The following is a 14,059-nucleotide window of genomic DNA, read 5'->3' as shown; positions in this document are numbered from 1 at the left end:
CTAAAGACACCAAAATGACCAGTTCTAATGCTTCATTAATGAATTTACAACACAGCCTGCAAAGCCCTGCTGCTGTTATAGACTCAGGATGGACACAGAAGCAGTAGGACTCTTTCATGTCTTAACTGTGAAGTGCTAATATATTAAGCATTACTTATACAAAAAGCAAGCTACATAAGCTGCACCAGTAGCCCAGTTAACTCATGCCTGGAATAGAGCCCCCTCCCCAATTCTCATCCATCTCTTGGATATTGGAATAGCTGACAGGCAGGCAGCATGAGAAGCCTCTCCTTTCCCAACTAACTGAAGAAGCTACATCTAAAGTGGAGTCCATAGAAGCTCATGCTGTAAAGAATTTGTTAGTCTACTGGTGCGTCCAGACTGTTGCTGTTTTCAGGTGGAATTCAATCATGTACCAGCAAGTTTAGTTTGTGCTATTATGGCTGGTTTGGCAGTCATCTTGCACAATCAATCTGCCTCCCACCATAACTAAAAGGAAAGGGATGGAGAAATATACGGGAAAGTGTGGGTTAACAATTGCTTGATGCAATGTCATATAACTTCCCCACAAACAAGTCAGAACAAATGGTCAAGTAAAAAGCTGATGTCGTCTGACTGCCTTGCAAACTATAGGGTTGCTTTTGTTGTTGTTTCCTATTTAATGCTCTAGAGTGCCACTTACAAATCATAAAATGGCAGTTCTGCAAATGGTCCCTATATGTGGCCTAAGCCATTTACAACAACTTACTCAAATAAACAAGTTTAAAATCAGATGGTACCTGACATCATTTGGCTTCTGGATATTAGTGGTCTAAGGGTGATGGAGAAAATTAACATATTGAGCTGAGCTGCAAGTTGAGAATGGAGACTGACTTAGTAGATAGGAAACACAGAAAAATAAACTTTGTTATGCTGAGAAAGAGACGTCGCCTTTCCTATCCTACTCACATCCTCAGCCTTTACTTATGCCAGCCCACGCAACCTTATTTGCATTTCAAATATCTGGATGCACTAAAGGCAGCTAGACCTTCCAGCGTCACAAATGATGGGACATTTCAACTAGCAGGTTGCTGACAGCGAGTTCAGAAATTTCCTTTAAGGCTTTATTTACATTTGATTAATGCGCCTCACAGTTCTGACATGACAAGGAGTAGATCTCTTGGATCAGCTTTCAGGCTGTCAAGGTGAAACTGAAGCTTAGTGTTTTTCTTTCAGCATACTGCAGGTTCTTGCAAGTTTGGCTCTGCAATGATACTGTTACATTTTGGGTCAGCACAGGAAAAAACGTACAGGGGGAAATTGGTGTATCCAAATTGGTCTTTCTTGTACAGTAGTAATATTCCAGGATATAACCCTGCTGCAAGGTTGCTGGCAGCTATCCGTGTTATTGCAAGCTCATGCAGTTACAGAATTAAAACATTTTGCAGGTCAGGAACCTAGGAATGCCTTACTCCTGGTCAGACAACTTTCCTTTGATCCCAGCATTGTCTACTGAGTGGCAGTGGCTCTCCAGGGAATTAAGTAGAGGTTGTTCACACCACCTACCACCCAGTACAGTTAACTGGAGAGCCTAGGATTGAATGCTGGGATGCTGTGCATGCAAAGTATGTGTTCTGCCTCTGAGCTATGGTCCTTCCTGATTTAATATTACATTTAGAATGCAATTGAATGCTCTCAGATTATCCAAAGGAAATATCTGGCATTGTGTAAATTAAAGACAATTTTGTATCATTAGGCTTTTTAAACTAAGAATGCATTGGAGGTTCTTACAATTCTTACTAACAAACGGTAAGATTTTAAAATGCCTGTTTCTTTTTATTATTATTATGGATTGCTTTGGGAGGTCATCTTACATGTACAAGGTGACTGCAGGCTCTTACTATTTTGTGGGAGGGATCTAAGTGCAAACTGGAAAGTTAGTTGCATAAAATTTCAATGGGTTGATGCACTCTGTCACTCTAGAGCACAAATCTACTGGGGGCATGGAAAACTTTGCTGTAAGGAAGGTAATGGGAAAATGCACTGAAAAGTGTGGGATGAATGATTATTGAGAAGACATGCAAACGCTCATCCAGCAAATCGGGATGAAGGCTCATTGTTGTATAACCACCATTTATACAAATAAAAATAAATGCTCCATAAAGACCCGACATAGGCTAGTCATTGCACAAACAAATCAGGATGATTGCTGAATAAACAGGTCATCTGGAACAGCCCACAGATACATGATTAAAAACAAAGTAGCATCACATTTCAGTAGCATCCTGTAATCTGCCAGGTTCAATTTCTAATGTGATCATTGCCTCTCCTTATGATTTAATTTCAGTTGCAGGGGAAGGGGGCTTATCAGCATATTTACATGTACACTCCTGTCATCATGACGGGAAAATGAACAGAAAGCCCACGGCTGCTGCACTGATAGGCGTTGTAATTGAGAAGTTAAAGGGAGGGGAAAGGGTACCTGCTGTCCTCTGTGAAGGTAAATGCACCTGCCGTATCCAAATCAGAGACCCATTTTCCACCACCCCTCTTAGGAGGAAACGAACCCCCACCTCTGTCCACTTTGCTGCAGCCCTACTTTCATCTCAGCTATTCACAATCTTTCAGGTGGCAACTGTGCAATATGCAATCCCTGCTTAAGGCCAGAGAACTGTGTACAAATGTGTACAAATATAAGCCGGGGGGGGGAATCTAGAAATCTTATAGTTACCCTTTCCTGACTTAATAATTTCCAGAAATCTCAGGTACATGAAGTAGCATTTTGGTGTATTTGTTTGAACTTATTCTTGCGAGTAAGTCTTGGTAGAAATATCAAGATAATTGTCCCAATATTCGTTTTCAGATTTGCAGCTTATTAGTCCATTCTTTGAAGGATGTTTGGAGATAACAATATGAATTATATCACTTTGAGTTAATCCCTGTTTTGTTTCTAGTAGGGAGAAAGTTCTTTATGATCATAAAATTGTTGTATTGTGGAGGAGCAGAAATTAGCATATGTACAGATTAGCCTGCAAAATACATCAAGTCTCTCTGGTTTCCATCAAACTTCTATAAACATCTCAAGGGTTTGAAAAGCTTAAGAATATTAAGCCTGCAACTGTAAACTTTTAAACTTATCTGAGTAGTATATCACTGAAACTTTTTGAACTCATCCATATGAAATGCAGTGGGGACAATATGATACAAACATTTTCAGTTGTGAAGGACTAGTCGGCTCAAAGTAATTAATAGACACATTGTTACCCTTCATGTAGCTAGTTAAGTGTGTGACATCCTATTCTCATCTAGATCAGGATGGGCAATTGAAGAAGTTAGGATGTAAATCAAGGGCTTACTATCTGCCCCTAGTCACTAGCTAGGCATCACTGTTCTGTCTAACCAAGAGGCAGTTTCCCATTCCCACATTGGCATAGCACTTCCTTTTCCTAACATCCATCAAGTAAAGAAGCTGGAACTGGATACAACCAGCACACAGCACATTTGAAGGTTAAAGCAAGAGGTAGCCTAGTAGGTGGTCACCGTTGGGCTACAGGTGGAGGTGGAAATTGTGGAAAGCAACCAGTAATTTATTTCCTATTGCTCAGAAGCCAAAAGAACACCTAGTGATTACTAGGCAGCTTGCACTCCACTCTTACTTTTCTCTAGATAGCCCCTGTCTGCTTTCTGAAATAAGCCTGCTCCTGGAAAAGAACTGGCTTTCTGATTCTGTCAGGCGACGGTGGCGGGGGGGTGGGGGTGGAGGAGCCTTGCCTAGAAGCTTTGTGGTTGGCACTAGCAATGCACATAGGAATGGGCAGATATGTTTTGGTCTACATTAACCCATACGTTCACTCTGCCCCTTTTCCACATTAATCTGTGATTTTTTAAAACAGCACAGAGACATTTCTGTTAAAATATGTTTCAGCATATTTTCTCTCAAAATACACATCTCTAAATGTATTTTGATGTAGTTCCTGGTTAAGAAAATGTGTTGAAACGTTTGTGAAGTTGGATGGTGAAGTTCTGTTCTGCACTTCAGTCTGGCCCCTCAGATCATCATGGTTTCCAGAAAGTTCATCAAAGACCTCTAGTTTGCAGTGATACTGTAACAGCTTCATTTGCACATTTATTTCCACCATGTTTGGAAGAATTTATTTATCTATTACATTAATATCTCAAGATAGTGTACGTGAGTCTCCTCCCCCCATTTTTTTTTCATTTTTATCTTCACAACAGCTGTGTGAGGTAGGTCAGAGTGAGAGGCAGTGACTGGACCATGTGTGGTGCATTATACCCCTTTAACAAATTGTCTTATTGGTGTGGCATTGACTTCCTCTGTGGTTGGTTTCCTCAACTCCATTCTAGAAAGGAGTTCCTAACTATGGTTACTCGTGACTAAGATATATTGGGAGTAACATGCTGAAGTAATTGCATGGCAGGAGCTATATACATGGTCCTAGAGTGATGTAAGAGCAACCAGGAAGATTGTATCAACCACCCAGGTGAGAGAACATATGAAGTGTGTTTAATAGGACAACTGCATATTAGTGTTTACTATGTTTTGCTAAAAATAGAAGAATCAATTGTTTCAAGCCCTAAGTTAACAGCTTATTAGAATTCCTGGCTTCTCATGTTTGACAAGTTCTGCTGCTGTTAAATATCACATTCTCACCTTTGGATTTTCAACAGCTGTTTTGGTTTGTTTGACACACCTCCTGATTTTCAATCTTTTTTGCAGGTAGTAACTATAATGTCTCAAAAACAGGAAGACATTTCTGTCTTTATAACTTCAAGTTGAAAATTGCTTCTTGGTGATTCGGGAGCTCTATATTCTCTTGAGCAATAGCTATCTGGTTAGGAAGCCTTCTGAAATAATATTTTGTTTCATTTGATTTCCTTGTGTCAAGAGGTCAGGCTATGCTGAGGAGAAAGGAAACACTGACCTTTTATCACAGAAACACAGAGGAATATATTCTGGAAAGTTCAACAGAATGACATTTTTTTCTCTGTGATCAGACTTCATTGCTTGTCTGTACTGGATTAAAGAAATGTGCAACTTTTGTACAAGGAATTTGTTTTTAGTTGTTGAAGACCTAAATCTCCACTTTTGTTGCTGTTTGCTCTGTTTTTTAAGTTTAATAATAATAAGAATAATAAGAATAATTTATTATTTATACCCTGCCTATCTGGCTGGGTTTCCCTGGGAACCGCCAGAAGGCCCTCGGCGCTGGTCCTCAGTGTCCAGGCTGAACGATGGGGGGGGGGGAGAGACGCTCCTTCTGGTATACTGGGCCGAGAACATTGTAACCATATATCTGTTTACTCAGAACTAAGCACTACTTGTGTATACAAGGTAGGTAAAGTTACAAGACTGCAGCCCTAATGGCATAAGACTGAGATGGGCTATCTGTGGCCCTTCATATGTTGCTAGACTACAAATTACATCATTCCTGACTATGGACTATACTGGCTAGGATTGATGGGAGTTGGAGTCAAACAACACCTGGAGGTTCACAGGTTGTTCACCCTGGTACTGTAATTATTTATTGAGTCATGTAAAGAAACATGACCCTCACAGTGGCAGTAACAGTAAGGGATCTCATTCTCTCCTCTCCTGTGAATGGCATGGGTTTGACTCTCCGAAGAATGGCAGCTGGACTGGGCTGGGTGATGTTGCCTGTTGGTGCTAGTATGGCCCATGGTGCTTAGTTTTATACTGGGGGTTGGGGAAAGCCTATAGAAAACTTAATCATTGCTAAATGACGCTTCAAACCATATTTCTCATCTTTCAAGAAGGTGTACTCCTTGCTATAGTGATCATTTGTATTCAGACAACTCCTCCAGCATAGACTCCTACAAGAGTACATAGAAAAGAATATTGTCTAATTATCTAGTTGGTAGAGAAACCACACCAACACCAACCCCTTCTTTTTCATATCTTAAATAAATTAATTAGCCTATTTATTCCCCTTGGAGTAGATCTCTCAGTGTGATTGCATAGTATGTAATACTCTTGAGACAAAGTTTTTTGTCACTATTATTCAAATACTGAATACTTAAGAAAATACATAGTTACGTTAGCTATAAATACAATTAAAAAATTACTATATCTGTTCTTGTTTAAAGACTGGCTTGGTTTTTTAAAAAAACATTTTTTATTAAAAATATATTGGTTTACAAAAGTATGTGCAATTTCTCTTTTTTTAAAGTTATATTTTCTACAGATCAGTTTCATTTGTTGAGACATTAGTGTTACATTAGGAAGAAAAGGGGGAAAGAGGTGGAGGGGGGCATGGTGAGTGGGGGTGGGGTCGGGTGGCAATGCTTCTATTCTACTTAATGTATGTGTGGGGTTTTGTGTCAGCGTCACTTGTGCGTGTTCTTTTTACTATTCGCTTGTGTTTCTTTGGTGGTGAGAGAGGTTGGGGTTAGCCTAGTGTGTGGTTGTTTGTGATTGGCTGTGGTGAATTTTGTTTTCATATGTGAGTGGGATGGGTGGGTGTTTTTGTATCAGGTTAGCCATTTTGATTCATATGCTGTTGGTGGATTCTTGTCGTTGTCTTGTTGGGCTGTGTATGTGATAAAGGGGAGCCATACTGGGGTGAAGGTGTCTTCTATTTGTCCCCATGTCAGTTTCAGTTTATTAGTTAATATTTCTAATAAGACTGTTTCCCATACTATTTGATACCAATGGTCCATGTTTACTCCTGACAGGTCTCTCCAGTGTCTGGCTATGTTGTTTCTGGCTGCTGAGAGTAGGTGGGTTATGCGCTCTTTATGATGTGAGTGGACATAATTATCTTGGAAGATGTTTCGTAGGGCCAGTTCTGGGGTGACCTCTAGTACTTGCTTAGTTATTTTGCATATTTCTTGTGCAAAATTGTGATTGTTGTCCAGAATAGTTGGATTTCGGGGCATTCCCACCACATGTGGAGGTATATCCCTGTGGAGATGCATCCACTCCAGCATTTTGGTGAGGTTCCTGGGCATATTAGCACTAGTTTCCTTGGTGTTAGGTGCCATCTGTATGTGAGTTTCAGAGTGAGTTCTTTCCTTTTCACTGATATGGATTTAAAGGGAGGTTTAGACCACATTCTGGTCCACTGAGTGGAGTTAAGCTCATAGCGTATGTCATTCTCCCATTGTTTTTTGATTACACATAGAGGGTTTGTGGGATTTTGGAGTAAGTATTTTGTATATTGTGAATACCATCCCTTTCCCGTGTCCCTTTGTTGTTAGAAGGAGGTTTTTGAAGGTTGTCAGGGGCCTAGTTGCTCTTGATTTTACTACTGGATTGTTTAAGAGGGCATGTAATTGGTGGTGTGTTAGCCAGGGCATTTGGGTGTCTCCTAGTTTGTCTTTTATTTCTTGCGTTGATAAGGGTTATTTTCGTAGGTCTATTAGGCGGTATAAGCCTTTGGTTTGCCAGGTTTTTATCTGGAGGTTTTGTGCTGCGTGATGGAATAATGGGTGATGTGCCAGGGGGATTTGTGGGGATGGGGTTGGGGACAGTTTACCTACTTCTGTTTTCCATGCTTTAAGCATGATCTGTGTGAACCTGTTTAGTGTTGTGGGAATTTTCTTTAGTTTGTTTGGGAGGAATGGGTATGCTGTGGTGCAGGTATTTTCAATTGTGTCCCTCTCCAGGTGTACCCATTGTTTTGTCTCGTCTTCTAGTATATACAGGATTATGTGGCGTACTTGGTTGAAGACTGACTCAGTTGTGGATCAATCTCATTGCTATGCCTTATTAACTAGGCTAATATAAAAATAGGTGAAATTAAGGAAGCTTTTTCTTTTTTAAAGAGCAAGAATTTATTATAAGGTTCAGTTAAATATATATATAATTTGTCCATAGACCCTTTATTGGATGAGATAATTTTTGTTGATTTCTCTTCATACCCTTGCACAGTCTGTAATGCTGATTAGGAGGGTTCATTCTTCATCTGGAACTCTTTGGGGCCACTGGGGAAAGAGGAATTGGTGAAAATTGATCTTCCTCCATTGTTGGTGCAAGTCTGCTAAGTGCAACGCTTGCTCCAACTTGATAAGACTCTCTTATGACTTGTTTTTTACCTGGGTAGATAATCTAACTATTCAGTAAAAAAAAAAAAAGATAACAATACAAACAGCATATTGGGCTATACTTCCTACACAATGATGTGAAATCACACATATTTTTAAGTGGTTGATTTATTCCAGCCAACATGGTTCTGTACATTTTTGTCTTTACCCCATTACCCTGACATTTCTGCACATACATTAACTGCATTCTGTTGATGGAATATCTGGGATGCTATTGTATTATTAATGGACATATATGTGGGCACCCCCATTCCCAGTCTTGAATGAAGAAATTGGGTGTCCTTTTGACCTTGCTAACAATGGTACAAGCATTCTTTCGGTTTTGTCCTAATCACTAACATGAAAAAGTGAAACTCCCTCCTTTATCTTCTTTCAGGAAGATAACAGGGAACAAAAAAAAACCATGTTACGTCTACCACCCAAATGCAATGTTTGTCCATATTCAGAGGCCTAGCTAATCTCCTATCAAAATTGTGGTCTTCAGCATTAACCACTTAGCCAGTCATTTTCACACTGAATACAAATTGAATTGTCATTCAATAGCTGCAGCTCAAAGGATTGGGAATTACCTTTATACTCTGCAACGTAGAGCGCTCATGAGGAACAGACTATGATAAAAGTAGGTAGTCATATTCTACTCCCCTCTCCCCGCCCCAATAAAATTGAATCTGTCTCCACAGTAATTCTGCTCTGTGGATACTAACAACCTTTGCATTTGAGTCTCACTGCAATCGTTATTGTAGTTTAGTGGTACATCCACTGAACCAGTATATTATGCTTTTTGTCTATTTATCTTATTTTTATTTCCTTTTTATTGACTATTCTAGCAAGCTCTTTCAAATTCAAACACTGTTCAAGCTTACAAAAAGTTTATCTTGGGAATATTATCGCCTCAAGCAGATGACACCATGCAATTTTATGGCTTATAACTTTTTGTCATTCATTATTAGTCTTCCCACACAGGTGTTACAACAGACACTGCTAATACATTTCAGTTATTTTCTGCCTTGCAATTTGAAAGTCCAGATACGTATCAGCAAGTGCGTATAAATATACTTTCGAACGTTTGGAAGCCAGTTCACTTAATTCACCTATCTGGAATTACATGTGATATATATTCGGATCAACTTCACACAGTTGGAACAATCAATTTCTACAAAGAATGATAATTTTTGATAGAGCACAGCCTAAAAATGATAAAAATAATGGTGACATAGGTGAAGTCAACAAGCCAGCATTACAGCATTACAATGGCTGCAGTAGGCCAGTACAGTTCCAGGTGATCTAGAGCCAATGGTGATCACCTTTAGCCATTCTTGTTTCTCTTTAGACCTTGAAATGATTCAGCAGAGGAAACACAGCCCAGAATAACTAAGGAGATAGTACAAGAATACTTGGCTAGTCTAGATGTATTCAAGTCTCCAGGGCCAGATGAACTGCATCCAAGAGTATTAAAAGAACTGGCAGATGTGATTTCAGAACCACTGGCAGTCATCTTTGAGAATTCCTGGAGAACAGGCGAAGTCCCGGCAGACTGGAGGAGGGCAAATGTTGTCCCTATTTTCAAAAAGGGGAAAAGAGAGGACCCAAATAATTACCGCCCAGTCAGTCTGACATCAATACCAGGGAAGATTCTGGAGCAGATCATTAAGCAAACAGTCTGTGAGCACCTAGAAAGGAATGCTGTGATCACCAATAGTCAGCATGGATTTCTGAAAAATAAGTCATGTCAGACGAACCTGATCTCGTTTTTTGACAGAATTACAAGCCTGGTAGATGAAGGGAACGCAGTGGATGTAGCCTACCTTGATTTCAGCAAGGCATTTGACAAGGTGCCCCATGATATTCTTGTAAAGAAGCTGGTAAAATGCGGTCTTGACTATGCTACCACTCAATGGATTTGTAACTGGCTGACTGACCGAACCCAAAGGGTGCTCATCAATGGTTCCTCTTCATCCTGGAGAAGAGTGACTAGTGGGGTGCCACAGGGTTCTGTCTTGGGCCCTGTCTTATTCAACATATTTATCAACGACTTGGATGATGGACTCAAGGGCATCCTGATCAAATTTGCAGATGACACCAAACTGGGAGGGGTGGCTAACACCCCAGAGGACAGGATCACACTTCAAAACGACCTTGACAGATTAGAGAACTGGGCCAAAACAAACAAGATGAATTTTAACAGGGAGAAATGTAAAGTATTGCACTTGGGCAAAAAAAATGAGAGGCACAAATACAAGATGGGTGACACCTGGCTTGAGAGCAGTACATGTGAAAAGGATCTAGGAGTCTTGGTTGACCACAAACTTGACATGAGCCAACAGTGTGACGCGGCAGCTAAAAAAGCCAATGCAATTCTGGGCTGCATCAATAGGAGTATAGCATCTAGATCAAGGGAAGTAATAGTGCCACTGTATTCTGCTCTGGTCAGACCTCACCTGGAGTACTGTGTCCAGTTCTGGGCACCACAGTTCAAGAAGGACACTGACAAACTGGAACGTGTCCAGAGGAGGGCAACCAAAATGGTCAAAGGCCTGGAAACGATGCCTTATGAGGAACGGCTAAGGGAGCTGGGCATGTTTAGCCTGGAGAAGAGGAGGTTAAGGGGTGATATGATAGCCATGTTCAAATATATAAAAGGATGTCACATAGAGGAGGGAGAAAGGTTGTTTTCTGCTGCTCCAGAGAAGCGGACACGGAGCAATGGATCCAAACTACAAGAAAGAAGATTCCACCTAAACATTAGGAAGAACTTCCTGACAGTAAGAGCTGTTCGACAGTGGAATTTGCTGCCAAGGAGTGTGGTGGAGTCTCCTTCTTTGGAGGTCTTTAAGCAGAGGCTTGACAACCATATGTCAGGAGTGCTCTGATGGTGTTTCCTGCTTGGCAGGGGGTTGGACTCGATGGCCCTTGTAGTCACTTCCAACACTATGATTCTATGATTCTATGATTCTATGAAATATTGACATGGCCCTTATTTGTTTGACACAACCACAAGGTTTTGTATTAGCCCAAGCTTCATCTAGATTCCTAAGGAGCATGGCTGGAGACTTCCTCAAAGGCTAGGGGTGATGGTACTGCATGAAAAACAAATTTAGCAGTTTAAAAGAGCTAGCATAATGATATATACTTCCTTTCCTCAATGTGATTGGGAAGCTACTACCAAAAAAAGATGGGAAAGTGCTTCTCCTGCCCATAATCACACATATTTATGTGAAGAGAGGCCTCCCTCTATTTTATGACAACTCATTGTGTGTGGGAGAAGAGGAGGAGTAGGGAATTGTGTACATGTGTTCACATGTTAGTTCAGGTGTCAGCTCTAGATGAATGAATATGGCAGGCATTAGTGGTACAACAACAAAGCATGAACTGTGAAGTACTTCATGGAATGAAACAAAAAATAGTGGTTTCACACAATGATTCAAGATATAAAGCTTTGTCCTCACACTCTAGGATAAAGAGGTGTTCCTTCCTGTATGAGTTAAATTGCCTTTTGCCACAAAAGTGAATGTTAAGGAGTGAGGCTCAACTAGCATCCTTAAATAGACCAGCAGGCCACCTTATGATTGGTTCTTCCACAAGCTCCTGGTCTCCCATTGCCACATTCTTTGAGGCTGCTACTTACCTCTTTTGAGGGCATGGAGACAGAACATTCTGTCATGCAGCATGTGAAAGTCTGTGTGGCTGTTAGTGTAAGAACACAAAGACTGAGGAGATGCATAAAAAGGAGGTATAAAGGCATAAAGGGAACACATATAGTAGCAGGAGAACCAGGATATTCAATTGGAAAAATAGAAAAATCTAATTAAAGCAAGTGTGTGTGTGTGTAAGAAATTAAGGCCACAAATAGAGATGCGGCAGAGTTTGGAAGAGGTGAAGTTTGGAAAAGAATCTGAGCAAAGAAACCAGTTGATATAAAACTTCAGTAGTCTAAGTAAGACTATGGTTTTAATTTACTCTTACAAGGAAAGATAATAAAAACACTTGCCTATTTCACTGGACTGGCACCTTTAGATCATGTGCCAGTCCACTGAGTCCCCCCCCCCTTTCCTATCTCTTATGGCTTCCCTTTATTTCTCCAGCAGGTTTAAAACCCAACAGAAAGCAGTGGTCATGGGCTACAAGTGACTATGGTTCAGTCTCTTATCCAGTTAGTATGCTAGTCTGATTTCTAATCAGCATCAGGAAGAAGTTTATTAACTGATTAATTTCCTGACACAGAGCAACCTAAGTATTCAAGTACCTTCATCAGATTTCTAATATCAGTGTTTTCTACTATCAGTGAAGCTCTGTATAATTATAAAATGTGTGGAGTAGTACGGAGTGACCATAGCTAAAGATCCTTGAATCAAATTTGCTTTGTGTACTATTCTGCACGCAAAGTTCACATGTGAACCTGATACTAGTTGACTGTCATCTAGAATTCATAATGATCCAGCTATTGTTGGAAGTTTAAGATTGTAGTTTCGTGCTGGATAATTTGTTGCTATTTATTGATGGAGGAGTTGGGTGGGCTATCTCTGTTCAAATTCCCATACCTTTTTGTTTAAATTATTGGCTTGGTGTGCATGGTGTGCTCTTGTCTCTGACATGGCTATCAAAAAATAAAATGGATTCCACTTGTGCTACTTGTATTAATACAGTAACATGGATTCATCTTGACTAATGTTTTACTGCTAAGCTTTCTGCTGGGAAGTTTTCAGGCATACAAGGAATCTAGGCATCTCACCGGCCAGAAGCAATAATTTCTGTATTAGGGGTGGCACTGTTCTACCTATGAATTTTGAGATGGTGATAAGGTGATAATGACAGAACTTAGCATAACAAAAAAAAAATTTTTTCCTTCCAGTAGCACCTTAAAGACCAACTAAGTTAGTTCTTGGTATGAGCTTTCGTGTGCATGCACGCTTCTTCAGATACACTGAAACAGAAGTTGCCAGATCCTTCTATATAGTGAAAAGGTGGGGAGGGGTATTACTCAGAAGGGTGGTGGGAATGGGTGATTGGCAGATAGCTGTGATGAGCCTGTTGACGACTCTTAACGACTGCAATAGGTCTTACAGGAAAAAGCAAGGGGTGAGAAGGTGAAAGATGGCTTTGTCATGTATAATGAGATAAGAATCCAATGTCTTTGTTCAGACCAGGTCTCTCCATGGTTTTAAGTTTGGTAATGAGTTGCAATTCAGCAGCTTCTCTTTCCAATCTATTTCTGAAATTCCTTTGTAGTAATACAGCTACTTTGAGATCTTGTATAGAATGTCCTGGGACATTCTATCTAGAACTTAGCATGATATTAAATTTGTAACTAGAACTTAGCATGATATTAAATTTGTGAATGGATGTAGAGAGGCATTAAAAGCTACCCAGCAAAGTCATCTAGACAGAGCAGTAATAATATTATCAAACTTTAGAGGAAAATAAGAGGAGGGAAGTTATTTATTAAGTATATTTTCAGGCTTTTTGATGTGTTCCAGTGGCTGGTTACCATATAATTGCACAAGAACCATTCCAGACACTTAAAGATACAGCACTGAAAGTTCAGTCATAAGAACTACCAGAAATGCAGTGATGGCATAAGTGCACAGACAAGTGAATAGGTCTTTGCCTGGTGCCAAAATGCCAAGAGCATATATGATTCTAGGAGAGGTTATTCCAGAGTCAAAGTGTTACCACAGAGAAGTCCCATGTGATGAACTGATGTATTTCCCCTCAGTGGTAGAACCCAGGCATGATGATACAAGGAGAGGCATTCCTTCAGATATCTGGTTTCCAAACTGTTTGGAAACTTCATCCTGGAAGCAAACAGCTGATGTAGATCTGTCAGGATTGGTGTTATATGAACCCAGTTCTGAAAGAACTCGGGAGAAACAATAGGAATTAAGGGTTGGTAGGGACAAGGACAGTAGTGATCATCAGATACCATCACATGCTGGAACGGTGCTGGTGAGTAGAATAGCAAGCAGTAACTTGGGGAGCTATTCATCTTGGAATAGAT

At 40.2% G+C, this 14,059-nt stretch overlaps 1 protein-coding gene across 2 annotated transcripts in view; it reads left to right on the top strand.

Moving 5' to 3' along the window:
- SPOCK1 (SPARC (osteonectin), cwcv and kazal like domains proteoglycan 1) overlaps positions 1-14,059 on the top strand; it is a 394,378-nt gene that overhangs the window by 96,821 nt on the left and 283,498 nt on the right. The gene's annotated exons all lie outside the window — the stretch shown is intronic.

This window comes from Podarcis filfolensis (assembly GCF_964270895.1).
Source record: "Podarcis filfolensis genome assembly, chromosome: 2".
Classification (NCBI taxonomy): domain Eukaryota; kingdom Metazoa; phylum Chordata; class Lepidosauria; order Squamata; family Lacertidae; genus Podarcis; species Podarcis filfolensis.
Note: the sequence above shows the minus strand (reverse complement) of the source record. Positions and strands in the feature narration are given on the sequence as shown.